The sequence below is a fragment of the Erinaceus europaeus genome, chromosome 7 (genome assembly GCF_950295315.1).
Source record: "Erinaceus europaeus chromosome 7, mEriEur2.1, whole genome shotgun sequence".
Taxonomy (NCBI): domain Eukaryota; kingdom Metazoa; phylum Chordata; class Mammalia; order Eulipotyphla; family Erinaceidae; genus Erinaceus; species Erinaceus europaeus.
In genome coordinates, this window is record NC_080168.1 from 99,685,465 (window position 1) to 99,703,995 (window position 18,531).

General features: G+C 40.7%; 1 protein-coding gene across 3 annotated transcripts in view; it reads left to right on the top strand.

Moving 5' to 3' along the window:
• The window catches only part of WIF1 (WNT inhibitory factor 1), an 89,523-nt gene that overhangs the window by 37,203 nt on the left and 33,789 nt on the right, over positions 1–18,531 (top strand). The window lies entirely within an intron of this gene.

Consider the following 18,531-nt stretch of genomic DNA (forward strand, 5'->3'; position numbering starts at 1 on the left):
ATGTAGATAGCTTTTTTTTTTCCAGAAAGATACTGAACTAGCAGTGACTAGAATATTTATTCTTGCCTATATACTCTTTAAATTCACTCCTTAAAATTTTAAAAAAGATTTATCTGAGAGAGAGAAATAGAAAGAGAGAGCAACACTTCAGCTCTGGCATAAACTGGTACTGAAGATTGAATTTGCAGCCAGTCTCTGGGGACTTAGGCATGCAAGATCAGTGCTCCATTGGGCTAAAATATCTCACCAACCCATTGGATCGACCTTCTCGTGGTGCATCCCGTGAGTACCCATTCATTGGGGAAACTGTCGATCCTTCCTAGCCGACTGAATCCACATGGATCCCAGTCACTTTCAAAGCTAGCAACAAGCAGCTCCTGACAGCTTTCAACCTGACGCTGTTGACTGGCTACGGAAGAAGGGCAAACGCTACAAGAAGAACCAACCCATTTTGCCTCTACCCATATAGAATAATTTACCAACACTCTGGGTATAATTTGTTCAGTTTTCATAGGGATAGGCAGAGTGATATCCACAAATAGACCAACTTTAAAGCTCAGAAAGTTTTTGTCATGGGTCACTTTCTAGGAGGAAGGATGATTTGCTACTTCTATCAGAATGAAGGAACTCTGAGCCTTTGTCAATGCTTCATAGAAGAGAAGACAAATTAATGTGCTAATCAGCTCCCAGAGAGGCATATCCAAGAGGAGGAGCTATTTAGGGGACTCTGTAAGAGAAAGTACTCTGGCAGCCAAATAACTGGTTTCACTTGAACCAGCAGTCTTGTTATCTGAGTAAATATTCAGCATTTTAGTCTTTGAAGTGTCTGTTAACTTCTGCTGAATTAGCTCTCTGTAGAATAAACTGGTTCAGAGTAGGGGGTTTGGGGAGGAGAGGGAGCCTGGAAGGTAGACACAAATGATTGTTTAGCAACTGTGGGCTTCTCTGCTGCAAAGCATCTTCTGTAGCCACTTCAAAGCCAAGAGCCCTCACGTGCTTCTTTGAGCAAAATTCCCTGTGGTGAACACGTGGCAAGCAGAAGGCAAGTGAGCAGGTCTGTGGAGGAGAAACCATCTTCACCTCTCCCCTTGGCTTTAAGTAATCTCATTATTTTCCCCCCAAAAAATCTACCTATACATTGGCAAACAATTTCCATGATCTGGAGAGAAGCTAAATTATCTATGCATTTTGAAAACACCCAAAGTTGGCAGACAAAGGTATAGATCCAAGTTCACCTGTGCACTGAATTTCTAGGTTTTCCTATGTTCGTAAGCATATTACTCATTGGGTACTATGAAAGGAAAGGTCTCACCCGAGTAATGAAGCTGAAGGGTTGTCATTCCACACGTGTAGTCTCTGGACACAGTCTGAAGTGAAGCATGTTGAGGTGGCAATCGTTGTGTTGGTTAGGTTGTGATCGGCAGATGCAATATTATTTGATATGGATTGGGAGAGGCATATGGGAAAGTGGGCCCTATCCAAGGGTTCCAGAACTGGGGGAAGTAGAGGCTTTATAGTGGAGATGTGAGGTTCCTGCTGTCAGTGGGAACTAATTTCACTGAACTCAATTCCCTACCTGCTTATCTATGCAGAATAAAATATACGCTTCCCAAATAGTTAACTGTGTTAAACTTGGGAGAACTTATGCAGGGCTACAATCTCTACTTAGATTTTCTAAACACCGCCATAAGCCAGAGCTGAGTAGTGCTCTTGGTCTCTCATTCTTGTTCCTCCATAACAATAGATAAATCTTCAAGAAAACAACTGTAGCCCTCAAATCTCAGGCTAATGTAAGCAGTATCCTCCCTCTTTAATTGTAACATTAGCAAAATGGAAATTATTGTACCCTACCATTTTTGACTGAGTACGTCTTAGAAATGTAACACAGTGTTCAAATCCCTGGTTCCCCCCTCCAGCAGGGGAAGCTTTATGAGCAGTGAGTAGTGCTGAAGTTGTCTCTCTTTTTTTCTCCCTCTCTATCTCTCCTCCCCTCTCAATTTTCCTCTTATCTATCAAATAAAAAAATAAAATAGAAAACTATAACTCAGTCTCCACAGCCCTTGGTTTTCCCACATTATCCCCTAGAACTGTTTCAGCTCTAAGGTATCATGTTCTGCCATTTTACCTTAGTAGTTCTTTGTAAAAATTCACCACAAGATCCCTAGGGGATTTTTTTTTTTTTGCCTTCAGGGTTATTGCTGGGGCTCAGTGCTTGCACTAGTGAATCCACTGCTCTTGGAGGCTATTTTTTTCCATTTTGTTGCTCTTGTTGTTGTCATTATTATTGTTATTGCTGTCCTTGTTGTTGTTGGATAGGACAGAGAGATGAAGGAAAGCTTCACAAGTCATGAAACAGTGCTTCAGGTTTTTGTTTTTTTTTCCTTTCTCTCTATTTCCCCCTTCCATCTCGGTTTCTCTCAGTTTTTTTTTTAAAAATATTTTATTCATTTATTTGAGTAGAAACAGAGAAACTGAGAAGGGAGTGGGGAGATAGAGAGGTAGAGAGATAGAGAGACACCTGCAGCATTGCTTCACCGCTTGTGAAGCTTTCCCCCTATAGGTGGGGGCCAGGGGATTGAACCTAGGTCATTGTGCATTGTAACATGTGCACTCAACCAGGTGCGCCACCACCCAGCCCCTCTCTCAGTCTTCATCCAATAAATAAATAAACTATTTAGAAAAGAAAAATGGGCAATAAAATCCATGACAACATGTTAACAACAACTGAATTAGATGACCTTGGTGTAGAGGAGAGGACTAATAGTTTTTATAAAGGAGACAACCAGATCAACTCCTCTGGGAGTTGATGGTAGTTCAGCGGGCTAAGCACACATGGCCCAAAGCGCAAGGACCAGAATAAGGATTCCGGTTTGAGCCCCCGGCTCCCCACCTGCAGGAGAGTCGCTTCACAAGTGGTGAAGCAGGTCTGCAGGTGTCTCTCCCCCTCTCTGTCTTCCCCTCCTCTCTCCATCCTATCCAACAACAATGACATCAATAATAACTGCAACGGGAGTCGGGCTGTAGCACAGCGGGTTAAGCGCAGGCGGCGCAAAGCACAAGGACCGGCATAAGGATCCCGGTTCGAACCCCGGCTCCCCACCTGCAGGGGAGTCACTTCACAGGCGGTGAAGCAGGTCTGCAGGTGTCTATCTTTCTCTTCTCCTCTCTGTCTTCCCCTTCTCTCTCCATTTCTCTCTGTCCTATCCAACAACAACAGCAACAATAAAACAACAAGGGCAACAAAAGGGAATAAATAAATAAAATAAATATTAAAAAATAATAATAACTGCAACAATAAAACAAGGGAAACAAAAGGGAATAAATAAATAAATAAAACCTAAAAAAAAAAGAAAACAAAATTAACTCCTCTGATGTATCTCTCTTTACTTCTTGGTTTTGGCTTTTATATATTCATCTCTTTATTTACTTTTTAAGGAATTTATTTATTTATTTATGAGAAAGATAGGCAGAGAGAGAAAGAACCATTCATCACTCTGGTACATGTGCTGCCAGGGACTGAACTTGGAACCTCATGGTTGAGAATCCAGTGCTTTATCCACTGCGCCACCTCCCAGACCGCTATATTCATCTCTTTCTGAAGATCTGATATTTAATCCAAATATTTAGTAAAAATAGGATGCCAGTCTTTCTTTGGATAGCTCCTGTTCTGTCATTAAGTGTCTCTCCAATTCAGATTGATTCATCCAGTAGATAAACTAGAAAATTCTCCATCTCCTTCCGTTTAACTGTTGTAGCTTTGGGTTAGGTCTTTTCTTGCATGCTTATTGTTCTTTCTCCCAAAGTAAAGCCAAGCCAATTAAAATACACTAAATACCCACATCTAAAGTTTAGAAATAATGTTAATGTAGCTTAAGAGGGATGTGAAAATGAAGTAAAGATAAACCTTACAAAATGCAGATAGTAACAACTAGCCGGGTCTCAGTGGTTTGACAACTTCACATTCATACTCAGCTTTGGTAAATAAATATGCAAGTTGTGTTTTCAGTAATTTATTGGAAAAGCCTTTTCTCCCTGATATGCATTTTTAATGCATACAAGCCACATAATTAAGTAAAAAGTTACTGACTTTGATTAAGATGCTTTGCACAGATAACTATCTATTGGACTTAGGAGAAATATTTATTATCCTCTTAAGCTTTCTGAAAAATGCTCTCCGTTAAGTCCCCACGCCCATGCGTAGGGGCCTGGAGAGTTCAAGGCTGACAGTAGCTGTGAAAAGTTTCATAGCCTTTTAAGAAAGTTCAACGGCTATGTTTGGGGAAAAGATATATGTATTATGCAAGACTGTTAGCTAGCACAGAGATTGCAACATATGGAATTCATAAAGGTCCAATTACAGGACCATCACTGTTTGCCATGGTTTTAACTTATGTAAGTTATTGATTATACTTTCATGAGATCATAATCAAAAGGTTATTCTTTGGTAATGGTGTGTTAGAAGAGCTTTATCCTGAACTTCAAAGTCATCCTCTGAGCCCTGAGAACAAAGGCTTAGAGGTTTGAACCTGGGCCAGGATCAGTCTGTATGAGTTAACGATGTTCCAGACCATCCAGGAGCTGAGTTCACCCGTCCACGTGCGTGAACTTTCTCTCATCACGTCAAATCGGCAGTCAGCACTGAGAGATGACAGTTGATTCAGCTGTAACTGCCTTCTTTTTCCTAATGAATCAGCTTAACTAACTATGGTGTCTGCTCGCATATGCCTCCAAACTGTGTATTTGAACTGCAAAGCACTGTCATTCACTATGCTTTTGAGAAAGAGTGATTACTCCAGGCTTACGGTTGAGAAGGTAAGTTGCAAGCCACAAGGAATTTATAGGAAATAATTCAAGAAGAATTAAAGGACCTGATTTATATAAGTGTGACAACTGAAAAAGTTTCAACTTGGTCCTAATATTTTGGCATGTTTTAAGTGGGCAAAGTAGAAATACTGGGGAGTTGGCTAACATTGCAAGTGGAAAATCCGTGGCTCTCTATTTAGGTCTTAAAGTCCTTAAATCAGCATCTAAACGCTTAAAATTTACAACAATAAGCCAAACACCACCATACAGTCACCTAGTGATAGTATTACTCTTCCACCACAGCTCCCTGAAAACTTACCCTATAGGCTACTTTCACCTTGGGTCTTGAGATGGATTCTCAGGCAGGTGCTGGAATTACTCTAGTTATACGGAGATATAAAATGTTTCTCATGACAGATGTGTTAAGATTCTTACTTTAGGGTTGGATGGGGGATGGATAGGGTTGTTGAGTCTACATGTTACACTGTGTAAGGACCTGGGTTCAAGCCCCCAGCCCCCCACCTGCAGGAGGGAAGCTTCACAAATGGTGGAGAAGTGTTGCAGGTCTCTCTCTCTTTCCCTCCCTCCCTCTCTCTCCTTCTCCCCCCTCTCTCCTGCCCTCCCTCCTCTTCCCTCTCAAATTCTCTCTATCCAATAAATAATTAAAAATATGAAAAGAACTTGTCGTTTTCTTGGTTCGGGAAATAACAGAGCAGTGTGCATAATAGACAGTCAGGTCTGAGGCACCAAGGGTCCCAGGTTTAATCCTTTACATCACTATAGGCCAGAGCTGAGTGGTGCTCTAGTAAAACAAAACAAAACAAAACAAAACAAAACAAAACAAAACAAAACAAAACAACAACAGCAAAACCCTCTTGTGTGTAGTTGTTGAAATTCTGACTTCCACTCATAGAAAAACCTCTTCCCTTCTCTTTGCTGCAGTCTGCTAGGCTTCTTCCTTTCTTCCTATCTTCCTTCTTTCCTTCCTTCCTTCCTTCCTTCTTTCCTTCCTTCCTTCTTTCCTCCCTTCCTTTCTTTTCTTTATTTCCTTTTTACTTTATTAGGGGGGTTAATGGTTTACTGCCAACAGTAAAAAACAGTAGTTTGTACATGTGTAACATTTCTGTTTTCCACATGGCATTTTAACCCCCTCTAGGTCCTCCTCTGCCATCATGTTCCAAGACCTGAACCCTCCCCCCGCCAGAGTCTTAGACTTTTGTGCAATACACTAACTCCAGTCCAAGTTCTGCTTTGTGTTTTCTTATTTTTTAAAATCTTTTAAAAATTATCTTTATTTATTTATTGGATAGAGACAGTAAGAAATAGAGAGGGAAGGGGGTGATAGAGAGGGAGAGAGACACCTGCAGCCCTGCTTCACCACTCACAAAGCTTTCCTCCTGCAGGTGGGGACCAGAGGGCTTAAATCTGGGTCCTTGTGCACTGTAATGTATGTGCTCAACCAGGTGCGTCACCACCCAGCCCCATGTTTTCTAATTTTTCAGCTTATTATTATTTGTTGTTAAAATTCGGGGGGCTCCAGCAGGCCAGGTTAGCTTCGCGGTAGTGAACAGAGACAGACTCGGGGACACACGGCTGGACTGGGAAGCTGTATATCTTTATTCACGAGCGGGCAAACATGTGCTCTCCTGTCTTTCTCCTCTGGTGGCAGAGAGAGACCCTTAAACTAACCACTACACAGAACTCTCCTGCATCCTTCTCCTCATGCTGGGGCGCCAAGAACTCTGGAACTCTGTAGGGGTTCCCTTGGGGTGGGGACAAGCGGCCTGCGAAACTAGCAGGGGCCAAACCAATTTTTCTGGCGGGGGGAGAGCTAGACCAAACCAATGTAAAGCATACAACAATTATTATTATTATTATTGGTGATTTAGTAATGATTGACAAGATTTTGGGATAAGAGGTGTACAACTCCATACAGTTCCCACCACCAGAGTGCCATATCCCACCCCTTACACTGGAAGCTTCCCTATTCTTTACCCCTGTGGGAATATGGACCAAAGATCTTTATGGGGAACAGAAGATGGGATGCCTGGCATCTGTAATTGCTTCTTCTCCACTGGGCATGGGTATTGACAGGTTAATCCATATCCCCAGCTTGTGTCTACCTTTCCTTAGTGGGATAGGGCTCTGGAGAGGTGGGGTTCCAAGACACATTGGTGAGTTTGTCTGTCTAGGGAAGTATTTTTCAACTTCCTCAGCTAAGTCTTTCTTGTTTCCATACTCCCTCCCCCAATTGAAAGCAAATTACAAATTCCCAAAGCAATACATACTTCTCTAAAGTGCTTTATTTAATGTTTTAATTCCTTGACCAAGGACCAGCTCCTTTCCAGCCTGGACACTTGCAAAAGACAAATACTAGATCTCTATGCTTAAGATGCCATCACTGACATATACACTGCCTAGTGACTGACAAAACTCAGCGCATATGTGCTGAGAGCCTAGGACACTGATATGTCCAAGAACATTCATATGCTGTAAAGTGGAATTAGAATACCAGTCAAGTTTGGTCTGACTGTAGCCCAGAGTACACCTAAATTGCTGTAGACATTGTTATTTGTTAGTTCTGTCTGTAGAGAACAGTAGGACTGTCGTTTTCGATGGGCTATGTTGTTTTCGCCGGGCTGGCTTCATGGGCGGGTAACAGATGACCAGGGACTCATGGCTGAGCTGTAGGCAGTATCTCTTTATTCATGCAGGATGCAGCACAATCTAAGCCGAGCTAAGCTAAACTCGAGTACCCTAAAACTCACAATGCTGTCTTTATATATACTTGCCAAGTAGGGTGGGAACAGGATGTGACATAGAGAGGGTGGAGAGAAAAGTGACTGGTGAAAATCAGAGTGTGACAAGGAGGGGGCGGAGCAGGCGAGAATCCTATCACTGAACCACCAATGCCCTGGAGGGAGGGTGGTGCTTGTTAACAGTGGTTATGTAAATAGAATGCAGTGGTTATGTAAATAGAATAGTGTTAAGCAGGGGGGGATTTAAACCAAATGAAACAGAAGGGGTCTCATGCATACCAACATAGGACCAGTGTAGTTTCTTTGTGCTTGAACTCATTATCTCCTATTTCTGGCTGAGTTCTAATTGGAGTCCCATTGTTTACCTTTCTCAACTAAGGCTTTAGAAGTACACTATGCTTCTGTCTCATCTAAAGATAGAAGTTTCATAATTTGGAATGGATGTGGCAAGACATGGGCTACTTATTTTATTTAAAGATATGACTAGAGCCCCAGGAGGTGGTGCAGTGGCCTAGAGTTTTGAACTTAAAAGCATAAAGTCCCACGTTGTTCAGTCCCTGGGCACAGTGATGCTCTAGTTCTCTCTATTTCTCTGGCATTAATAAATAAATATGAAAAAGAAATAAAGGTATGACTAATTTGACTCAAGACTTTTTTTTTTAATATCAGAGCACTACTCAGGTCTGGTTTATGGTGGTATGGGGGATTGAACCTGGCATTTTTAGTTCCTCAGGCATGAAAGTCTTTTTGCAGGGCACTATGCCTCCACTTCTTCACCTTTTCTGGTCACCATGTTTTTCCTATTTATTTTGGGATAGAATGAGAAACAACAGGGGGCTGAGAGGTAGGGCAGCGGGATAAGTGCATGTGGCACAAAGCACAAGGACCTGCTTAAGGATCCCAGTTAGAGCCCCCGGCTCCCCACCTGCAGGGGAGTCGCTTCACAAGCGGTGAAGCAGGTCTGCAGGTGTCTATCTTTCTCTCCCCCTCTCTGTCTTCTCCTCCCCTCTCAATTTCTCTCTGTCCTATCCAACAACAATGACAGCAATAATAGTGACAACGATAATAGTGACAACAACACCGATAAACAACAAGGGCAACGAAAGGGAAAAAAATGGCCTCCAGGAGCAGTGAATTCGTGGTGCAGGCACTGAGCCCCAGCAATAACCCTAGAGGCAAAAAAAAAAAAAAAGAGAGAGAGAGAGAAACAAAGAAAAGGAGAGACACCTATAGCATTGCTTCACTTCTTATGAAGTTTCCCTTCTGCATGTAGGGACTAGGGACTTGAACACCAGTCCTTGTGCATGTGAGTTCTACCTAGTATGTCCCTGCCTGGTCCGTCTCATAAGATATTCACATTCTCAATATCTTGCAGTTTTCAATATGTATTTACTCTAATAAAAGAATAACATAATAATTTCCTTTAAATTTTTTTGTTTGTTTTTATAATCAGGTGTAATACTAATGTATTTTTCTGGTTATAGGACACATGCTTATATGATTCTCTGTAGTATAAGATGATATAAGCATAGCAATGCAATTTTCCAAATAATTCTTGTTTTTTTAATATTCTTTAAAAAATATTTATTATTTGATAGAGACAGAGAGAAACTGAGAGGGGATTGGAGAGGTAGAGAGGGAGAGAGATCGAGAAACACCTGCAGCTCTACTTCACCATGTGTGAAGCTTTCCCCCTGCAGGTGGGGACCAGGGGCTTGAACTCAGGTCCTTGCACACTGTAATGAGTGTACTTTAACCATGTGGGCCACCACCTGACCCCAAGATAATTCTTTTGGGTTGACACATCATGTGTATTATCCATTTCTCATTGCCCATGATCACACACCTTGCAGCAGTGTTTTTTATTTACCATAATGTGTTAAAAAACGTGAAATTCTGAAGTCTCAAAAACCATGAAATTCCAAAGTTCTAGGATTTGTCAAATATTTCCTTCATAAAATGCATAGTATAGGGAGTTGGTTGGGTTAAGCACACTTGGTGCAACCCGCAAAGACTGGTGTAAGGATCCGTGTTCAAGTCCCTGGTTCCCCCCCTTCAGGGGAGTTGCTTCACAAGTGGTGAAGCAGGTCTCAGGTGTCTATCTTTCTCTCCTCCTCTCTGTCTTCCTCTCCTCTCTCCATGAATGAGCACAGAAAAAAAAAAAGCTCCATCTGGGAAAGGGACAATTATACCAAAGAGGTGACATTTCATCTGAAATTGGAAAATTAAATCAAAGTTTGTGGTTAAGAGCAGGGAATGAATATTCCAAGTACAGAGTAGGGAGGAGGTGATTCAGTGGTCTGAAATAATCTTTTTTTTTTCTTTTCTTCTTCTCTTTCTTTTCTTTTTTTTATAGCATTTAAAAAATTATCTTTATTTATTGGATAGAAACATCCAGAAATCGAGAGGGAAGGAGGAGATAGACAGAGAGAAACCTGCAGCCCTGCTTCACCACTCGAAAAGCTTTCCCCCTGCAGGTGGTGGTCAGAGTCTCGAATCTGGGTCCTTTCACATTGTAACATGTCGCTCAACCAGGTGTGCCACCACCTGACCCCTCTTTTTTTTTTTAACAGGGCATTACTCAGCTTTAGCTTATGGTGGTGCAGGAGATTGAGCCTGGAACTTTAGAACCTCAGGCATGAGAGTCTTTTTGCATAACCATTATACAACCTACTCCCCCTCCTTGAAATTTTCAATGACTGGATCAAAGACTTGAGAGAAAAGGTTGATAAGCAGAGCCAGGAGAGGAAATGTTCTGGCTAAAATCTTTCTTGTAACCAGAAATTATTAAGACTTTATATGGGAGCAGTGATGTGGTCCAGTAGGAAGTTAGTAGTAAGACAAACTGAACGACAGTGTAGATTGAAGGGGATTCAATCTGCAGGGCATGGTTTATTGGGGAGACAAATTAAAGGGTAATTGCAGAAGCATGAGTAATAACTGTCTGAATTTTGATAGCAACGTAGAAAGAAAAATAAGGAAGACTGATTTAAAAGAAGTTCAGAGTCTCAAAAGGCCAAGTTTATATGTCAGGTAACCAGGTATACAGTGAGTGCTATCTTAAGAAATGTGTGTAGAGGTCCATTTGGAAGTTAAGGAGTGTAGTTCCAGAATGTTGAGTTCAAAGGGGAAATATCTGATAGACACTCATAAATATGAATCTAGAGTTCAGAAGTAGCTTGAAAGTCAGAGACAAGAATTTGCAGATCACAGAAATGTAGGTGTGCAAAGCTGAATGGAAATGTGTAAGAGTGGGTCAGGGGGTGGTGCAACTGGGTTAAATGCACATAGTGTGAAGTGCAAGGACCCACTCAAAGATCTTGGCTCAAGCCCCTGGCTGCCCACCTGCGGGGGGGGGGGGTCACTTCACAAGTGGTGAAGCAGGTCTGCAGGTGTCTTTCTCTCCTCTCTCTCTGTCTTCCCCTCCCCTCTCAATTTCTCTCTATCCTATCCAACATAAAAAAAGAAATGGAAAAAATGGCCTCCTGGTGCAGTGGATTCATAGTGCTGGAATTGAGCCCCAGTGATAACCCTGGAGGCAGAAATAAGCAAACAAACAAACAAACAAATAAATATATAAGATACTCCAAAAAGAGAACAGAAGCAACAAGTCAGTAAATGTTTTGAAAGCTAAGATCCACTTCTGGGGGGTGGGGTGGGGGGGACTCATATGCATACGATTTCTCTAAGTTTGCATAGACTCACATTAAGGATTCCTTTTGTTGTTGTTGTTGCCCTTGTTGTGGTTGTTATTGTTATTATAGCTGCTGTTGTTGTTGGACAGGACAGAGGGACATCGAGAGAGGAGGGGAAGACAGAGAGGGGGAGAGAAAGACAGACACCTGCAGGCCTGCTTCACCACCTGTGAAGCGACTCCCCTGCAGGTGGGAAGCTGGGGGCTTGAACCAGGATCCTTACACGGGTCCCTGTGCTTCGCATCACATGCGCTTAACCCGCTGCACTACCGGCCAACTCCAGAGAGTCCCTTTTACACCACACTGGCCCTTCCTATTTGGCTTTTAGACAGAAACAGAATAGCTGGTCATTGGAACATATTATGTAGCATACTAATCTCATATATGAAATTACAGTTATATAAACAAAAAAAAATCAAACTAAGGCTTTACTAAAACCATTTCATGTATTTTTTTTCAAAAACCAAACTTAGTGGGAAGTCTTTTTATTTATTTATTTTTTTTACTCAAAGAAGTAAATACTGTCCATGTGGGCTCAATAAAGATATATATATATATATATATATATATATATATATATATATTTCTTTCTTTCTTTCTTTCTTTCTTTCTTTCTTTCTTTCTTTCTTTCTTTCTTTCTTTCTTTCTTTTTTGCCTCAGGGTTATTGCTGGGGCTCAGTGCCTGCACCATGAATTCACTGCTCCTGGAGGCCATTTCCCCCCCCTTTTGTTGCCCTTTTTGTAGCATTGTTGTGGCCATTATTGTCATTGTTGATGTTGTTCATTGTTGGATAGGACAGAGAGAAATGGAGAGAGGAGGTGAAGATAGACACCTGCAGACCTGCTTCACTGCCTGTGAAGTGACTCCCCTGCAGGTGGGGAGTCGGGGGCTCGAACCGGTTTCTTACACCGGTCCTTGAACTTTGCCCCATGTGCGCTTAATCTGTTGTGTTACTGCCCAACCCCCCAAAATATATTTTTATATTGAAGAGTTCCAGAAAACTACCTGAAAATAAAACTTAGAAAAATATATGGCTTAATGTTGAAAACCATCATTAACAATATCTTCTGATGCTTCTAAATCAGTTCAAAGTCTTTACTTTTTATCAACAAATAAAATACTCTAATAGATAATTATATTATTATAAAAGGAACTTAAAATACCTTATTTATTTAGTTTGATAAAAGAGAACTATATATAGAGAAGCCAGAGTACTTCTCAGCTCTGGCTTGTGGTACTGGGGATTGAACCTGGGACTGCAGAGACTCAAGCATAAAAGTCTTTTCCATAGCTAATATGCTGTCTCCCCAACCCTAAGAAAAGAACTTTTAAAGAAATGACACATAGATGTTGTCTCTTTTGAATTACTTATATATTCTACTTCAGTTGATTTTTATGTTTTGTAAATTTGTACGTTTTTAATATCATTTGGTATTAAAAATGTTATGTACTAAAATATTGGATTGTTGGAAAACTCATGACCCATTTCTGCATAAAAGTAATCCATCATGACTTTTCCAGTGACCCAAGAGATCATGCAAATTGTGTGAAGGAGAGAAAATAAGGGGATTGATATTGATGTATTGTAACTGTACTGAGTGAGGTTTTAGGGTAGTTGCTCAGTTTTAAAATTATTAGGGAGTCGGGCAGGCTAAGTGCATATGGCACAAAGCACAAGGACTGGCCTAAGGATCCTGGTTCGAGCCCTGGCTCCCCACCTGCAGGGGGGTCGCTTAACAAACGGTGAAGCAGATCTGCAGGTGTCTTTCTCTCCCCTTTTCTGTTTTCCCCTCCTCTATCTCTCTCTGTCCTATCCAACAATGATGACACCAATAACAATAATAATAACAACCATAAAAAACCCCAAGGGCAACAAAAAGGGAAATAAATAATAAATAAATAAAATTATTAAATAGCTTTTAGCACAGTTCTCTTCTCATATAAATGAATATCCAGGGAATGTTTCTGAAGATTAAAAAAACAAAATCAAATGTTGCAGACACATATCATGGGGAGATGAGAAAATGTACCGTGTGTCAGCTGCTATACTGTAAACCAGTAACACCTCTCCTTTAAAATGATTTAAAAAAAAATCAAATGTAAGGTAGTCGGGCGGTAGCTCAGCGGGTTAAGCACATGGGGCGCAAAGCACAAGGACCAGCGTAAGGATCCAGTTCGAGCTCCCGACTCCCCACCTGCAGGGGAGTCACTTCACAGGCGGTGAAGCAGGTCTGCAGGTGTCTGCCTATCTCTCCCCCTCTCTGTCTTCCCCTCCTCTCTCCATTTCTCTTTGTCCTATCCGACGACGACATCAACAATAACAACAGTAATAACGACAAAAACAATAAAAAACAAGGACAACAAAAAGGAAAATAGATAAATATAAAAAAAGTGAAATGTAAATCTAGCAGTGAGATCTTTAAAATATAGGGCTGGAGAGATAGCTCATGAAATAGAGCTCGAACCATGTGGGACTGCCATGACACAAGAGGAAGCTCTGAATTTGTGGTGTCTCTCCTCTCTTTGTCTTTTTCTTTATTTGAATGAAAAAGCAACCCAAGAGCAGCAAATTCAGACATGAGTGAGGCCCTGACTCCAGAAAAAGAAAGAAAGAAAGAATACAAAATCCTTTCCTTTCTCAGAATTGAAATCTTCCTTTCTCATTTCTTCTAAAGCACTTACACTTACCATACTGCTCTGTTAACTCCCCCTCCCTCCATTTTCAAAGAATTATTGTTCTTAATATCTAGGAACATTTCAGGGCTGTGCTTTCCAGTTTTTCCATCCCTCCTGTTTGGACTGTCCCTAGCCCTAAGTTGCAGCTACTCTTTGAAGTTTCCTTTCCTCTGTCCCATATCATTATCTCACTTTATATTACCCAACAGTGTTCCTCCCCATTTTTAGGTTGGCATTAACCTATGACTTTGCAAATTCTGGAATTAGGGTGGGATTACTGTGGGGAGGAGGCATTTTTCCTGAAAGTTTTGAGAATTAAAGAGAATTCTGAGCTTTCAGAAGCCCTTTTGATGGCTACACTGTCCTTTCCATGAACGATTTTTGGCAACTGGTAAAAGCAGAGGCAGGCTACATCTTTGTTTTTAAAGTCTTTGTCTCTTTTTACCTGTAACCCTCTTACCCCCCTGCCCCTTTATTTTTCAGACTTACTAAAACTAGAAAAAAATCACGTTCATTCCCCAATGCTTTATTTTTCTACTTCCTGACCACCCCCCCGCCAATTAACAAGTTCTTTGTTTTATTTCATTCAAAATAGCAACATGGTATTGTTCTATTGTATTGTTTTCCTAGCTTATGGAACCATAAGAGAGACTAGCCAGTAATTTGTCAGATATTTAGGTCTGTTTCTGGTTTGCATGAGCAATGATTATTCCAAACCCGAGGAGGAAAAAATAGAAAATGTCTTAAATATTTCAGATTCATGTGAAGCCAAGTTGTGTGATCTCCCGCCAGTTTTAGTTTACAAAACTTGACATGGTCTCCAATGTGTTTACTTGGACTTTTAAGTCTTAATATTATCATTATATTTCAATAACTTTTCTGCCTCAACCCAGCCCACTGACTGTGGTCTAGTCTAGTGTGTAAAAAAATAATTACTGGGAGTAGCTCAGCGGGTTAAGCGCATGTGGTGTGAAGCGCACAGTCTGGTGTAAGGATCCCGGTTTGAGCCCCCGGCTCCCCGCCTTTAGGGGGGTCATTTCACAGGTGGTGAAGCAGGTCTGCAGGTGTCTTTCTCTTCCCCTCTCTATCTTCCCCTCCTCTCTCCATTTCTCTCTGTCCTATCCAACAACAATGACATCAATAACAATAACAACAATAACTACAACAACAATAAAATAACAAGGGCAAGAAAAGGAAAAATAAATATTAAAATAATAATAATAATAATAATTACTAGACCAGGAGAACAGGCCAATTGAGATCTTTGGTCTTATGCAACACTCATTTTAAGACCAAATGAAAGGATTAATAACTATTCTGTCTGCAAAGGTGCTTTTCACTTCTGGCTAGGAGACAAGTTCTTCTTAGAGTCAATTTCAAAAATTAAGTCACTGCTGAAATTTTACAGCTTTCCAGTGACATTACAATCACATGTTACAAATTACAGAAGACAAAATTTATATACATTTATATGAATAGACAAAATTTATAAACTTTTTAAATTATATGAATTGCACGTAGTTTAATTACACATCATTTATCAAGAGAGACCCACAGGAGAATATGAACCAAAAAAGCACAGAGCGAAGTGATGTTTCAGAACTGGACCTTATTTACACCGTCTGTTTACATTCTTTCTGGGGGTCTCACCTGCCAAGGTTTTGCCGCAAAACAAGCATAAAATAGTTATAAACTACACACAGATTGGCTCATATCAAATGCCAGTATTCTTTTGACTCCTTTTAAAAGAATGTTCTGTATGCTGTGGTCACTGGCTACACAGAAAAGTAAAAGAGAATCCTTTGGCCAGTCTTTTGAGAAATTCACGTGACTGAAATCTGCTGTCTGTTGGTAGAGCTGGCAGCCCATGTTATCTCCCCCCACTAGTGTGCTCTGGAAGGCACTGTGCTTACACATTTGGATACTTCTCAGTAGATCATTCATTCATCCAGCAAAATACGAATTAGAAACCTTGCTTAGACACAATGCTGAGTGACTCCCCAGAGTTTTAAGGAAAAGTAACATTTCACTGTATCCACAAAGATCTAAAATCTACATAGAACTCCATGAGCTCCATGAGTGTGGTGTTTAATAATACTAAGCTGCTGTCAGGACAGAACTTCAGGATGGAGGCATGGCTATAGCTTGTTGAGAGCAGGCTAGATGAGTTCCAGAAGAGAATTCTTATTGGGCAGTAGTAAGACATAAGAGAAAATTGAAGCGGGGTCTGGAGGTAGTTCACTCAGCAGAACACGTTATCCCAGCCACCACATGGAAGTCCTGCATGGGAAAGAGACTTCACACATGGTGGAAATATACTGCAGTGTCTCTATTTTTCTCAGTTTCTTCTGCCCGATGGAAGGAAGGAAGGAAGGAAGGAAACAGAAACCTGTGGGAGTAGTGGAGTCCTGCAGGCAATGAGCCCTAGATATAACCCGAGTAGAAAAAAAAAAAAAGAAAAAAAGAAAAAGGAAGAGGAGAGAAATTAGATACAAGACTGAGGAGGATATTTACCAGACCAATTACCTTGTCTTAGAAATAAAAGGAAAAGATTGTGACATGACAAAAGTGTTATTCAGTTAGATATATTGGCTTATATTAGAACACACACACACACACACACACACACACACACACACACACACACACACACACACACACACACATTTTTTTCCTCCAGGGTTATTGCTAGGGCTTGGTGCCTACACTACGAATCCACTGCTCCTGGAGGCCATTTTTCCCCATTTTTTCTCTTGTTTATTGTTGTTGTTGTTATTATTGTTGTTATTGGATAGGACAGAGAGAAATTGTGAGAGGAAGGGAAGACAGAGGGGGATAGAAAGATAGACACCGGGAGTTGGGTGGTAGCGCAGCGGGGTAAGTGCAGGTGGCGTGAAGCACAAGGACCATTGGAAGGAGCCCCTGGCTCCTCCACCTGCAGGGGGGTCGCTTCACTGGCGGTGAAGCAGGTCTGCAGATGTCTATCTTTCTCTCCTCCTCTCTGTCTTCTCCTCCTCTCTCCATTTCTCTCTGTCCTACTTAACAACAATGACATCAATAACAACAATAACTACAACAATAAAAAACAAGGGCAACAAAAAGGAAAATAAATAGATATAAAATTTTTTTTAAAAAAGAAAGACACCTGCAGGCCTGCTTTACCACCTGTGAAGTGACCCCCCTGCAGGTGGGGAGGTGGGGGCTCAAGTCGGGATCCTTATGCCTGTCCATGTGCACTTAACCTGCTGTACTACCACCCAGCCCCCTAGGACAGATATTTTGAATAGAAAAACAAGGGTATTTCAGAAAACATTATAATAATGCCAGAAAATATTATAATAATGAAAGAATCTGGCCCTAAATCTTGGTGGTTTTCTTCGATCATGAGATGAAGGGAGGAGAGTTAATGAGGAAGTATAGGAAAATTTAGACATGGGAGGAGAATCAGGAGCGTGTCACAGAAGTCAAGGATAATGAATCTGAGTATGAGGAAATGAAATTTTGAAGAGAGGTGACAAGAAGAATGCCGACGAAGCATGTGAGAGCTGGCAATTGTTGGTCTAGACATTTAGGCGTCAGATTATTTTAAGCATTGGGCATACTTGTTTGGGACCTCAGTACTGAGTTACTTTCTTTTCTTGCTTATTTCAGTAGATTTATTTTTTCCCTTCACATACATTGTAGTAGCTATTTTATATCCATTTGACAACTCAGCTTCCTGTTGAGCAGAATACAGTTATACACTATGTAATTGTATGTTGTCAGAATTAAATTAATAACGACTGGCATCTAGTAAGTAAATACTCAACAAAAATTACTCATGCATTTTCAAACCTTATAGCTTCTATATTTTTTACCTTGTATATCACCTGGAATAAACATGATGCCTTTTTGGTTTTAGTGTTTACCCATAAACACTTGTTAGCATCATCATAATATGTGAAGTTAAAAGAAGGTTAAAAGCCATAGTTTTATGAAGAGCTTTTTATTCTTAACTCAGAGGTTCCTGTAATTATTGTACTTATTAGGTTAAATGTACACCATAAACTCTAGCCTTCAAAGGTAAAAAAGACTGAATTCTCTCCATTCCTCCCAAAGGTTAGTGTAATTCTCTGCTTCCTTTCTCCATGTCTACCCAAAAAAGAGTGCCACAGTGAAGGCCTTGTAAGTTGTCCCATTTTTTTTTTCCTATTTAAATGATATCTTCATCTCTTTTGGAAGGAATAACCTTAACATTTAGCCAAGTCACTTGGAAACAAGATAAATGGTCTCAAGCACTCCTCTCTTGATAGTATTTGGGTGTCTTTTATACTTTTCCATGAAAAGAAAATTTACTGCATGGCAACCAGGCCAGCAAGATTTGTTAACAACTTCATTTAGAATTGAATTATTCTCCTGAACAGATCCTTTCTTTGTTTGAATACAGGCAATCTTTTCATGTACTTCCCAAATAAGCACTCAACTTACCTCTACCTGAGTTTCCATGAGCATCATTTAATGAGACAGAGTGTACTTTTTCCCAATAGAGACTCCATACTCTCCAGTATGCCACCTTCCTATTATGGTTCATGCTTTGAGTTCCTTTTAGCTATGTAAT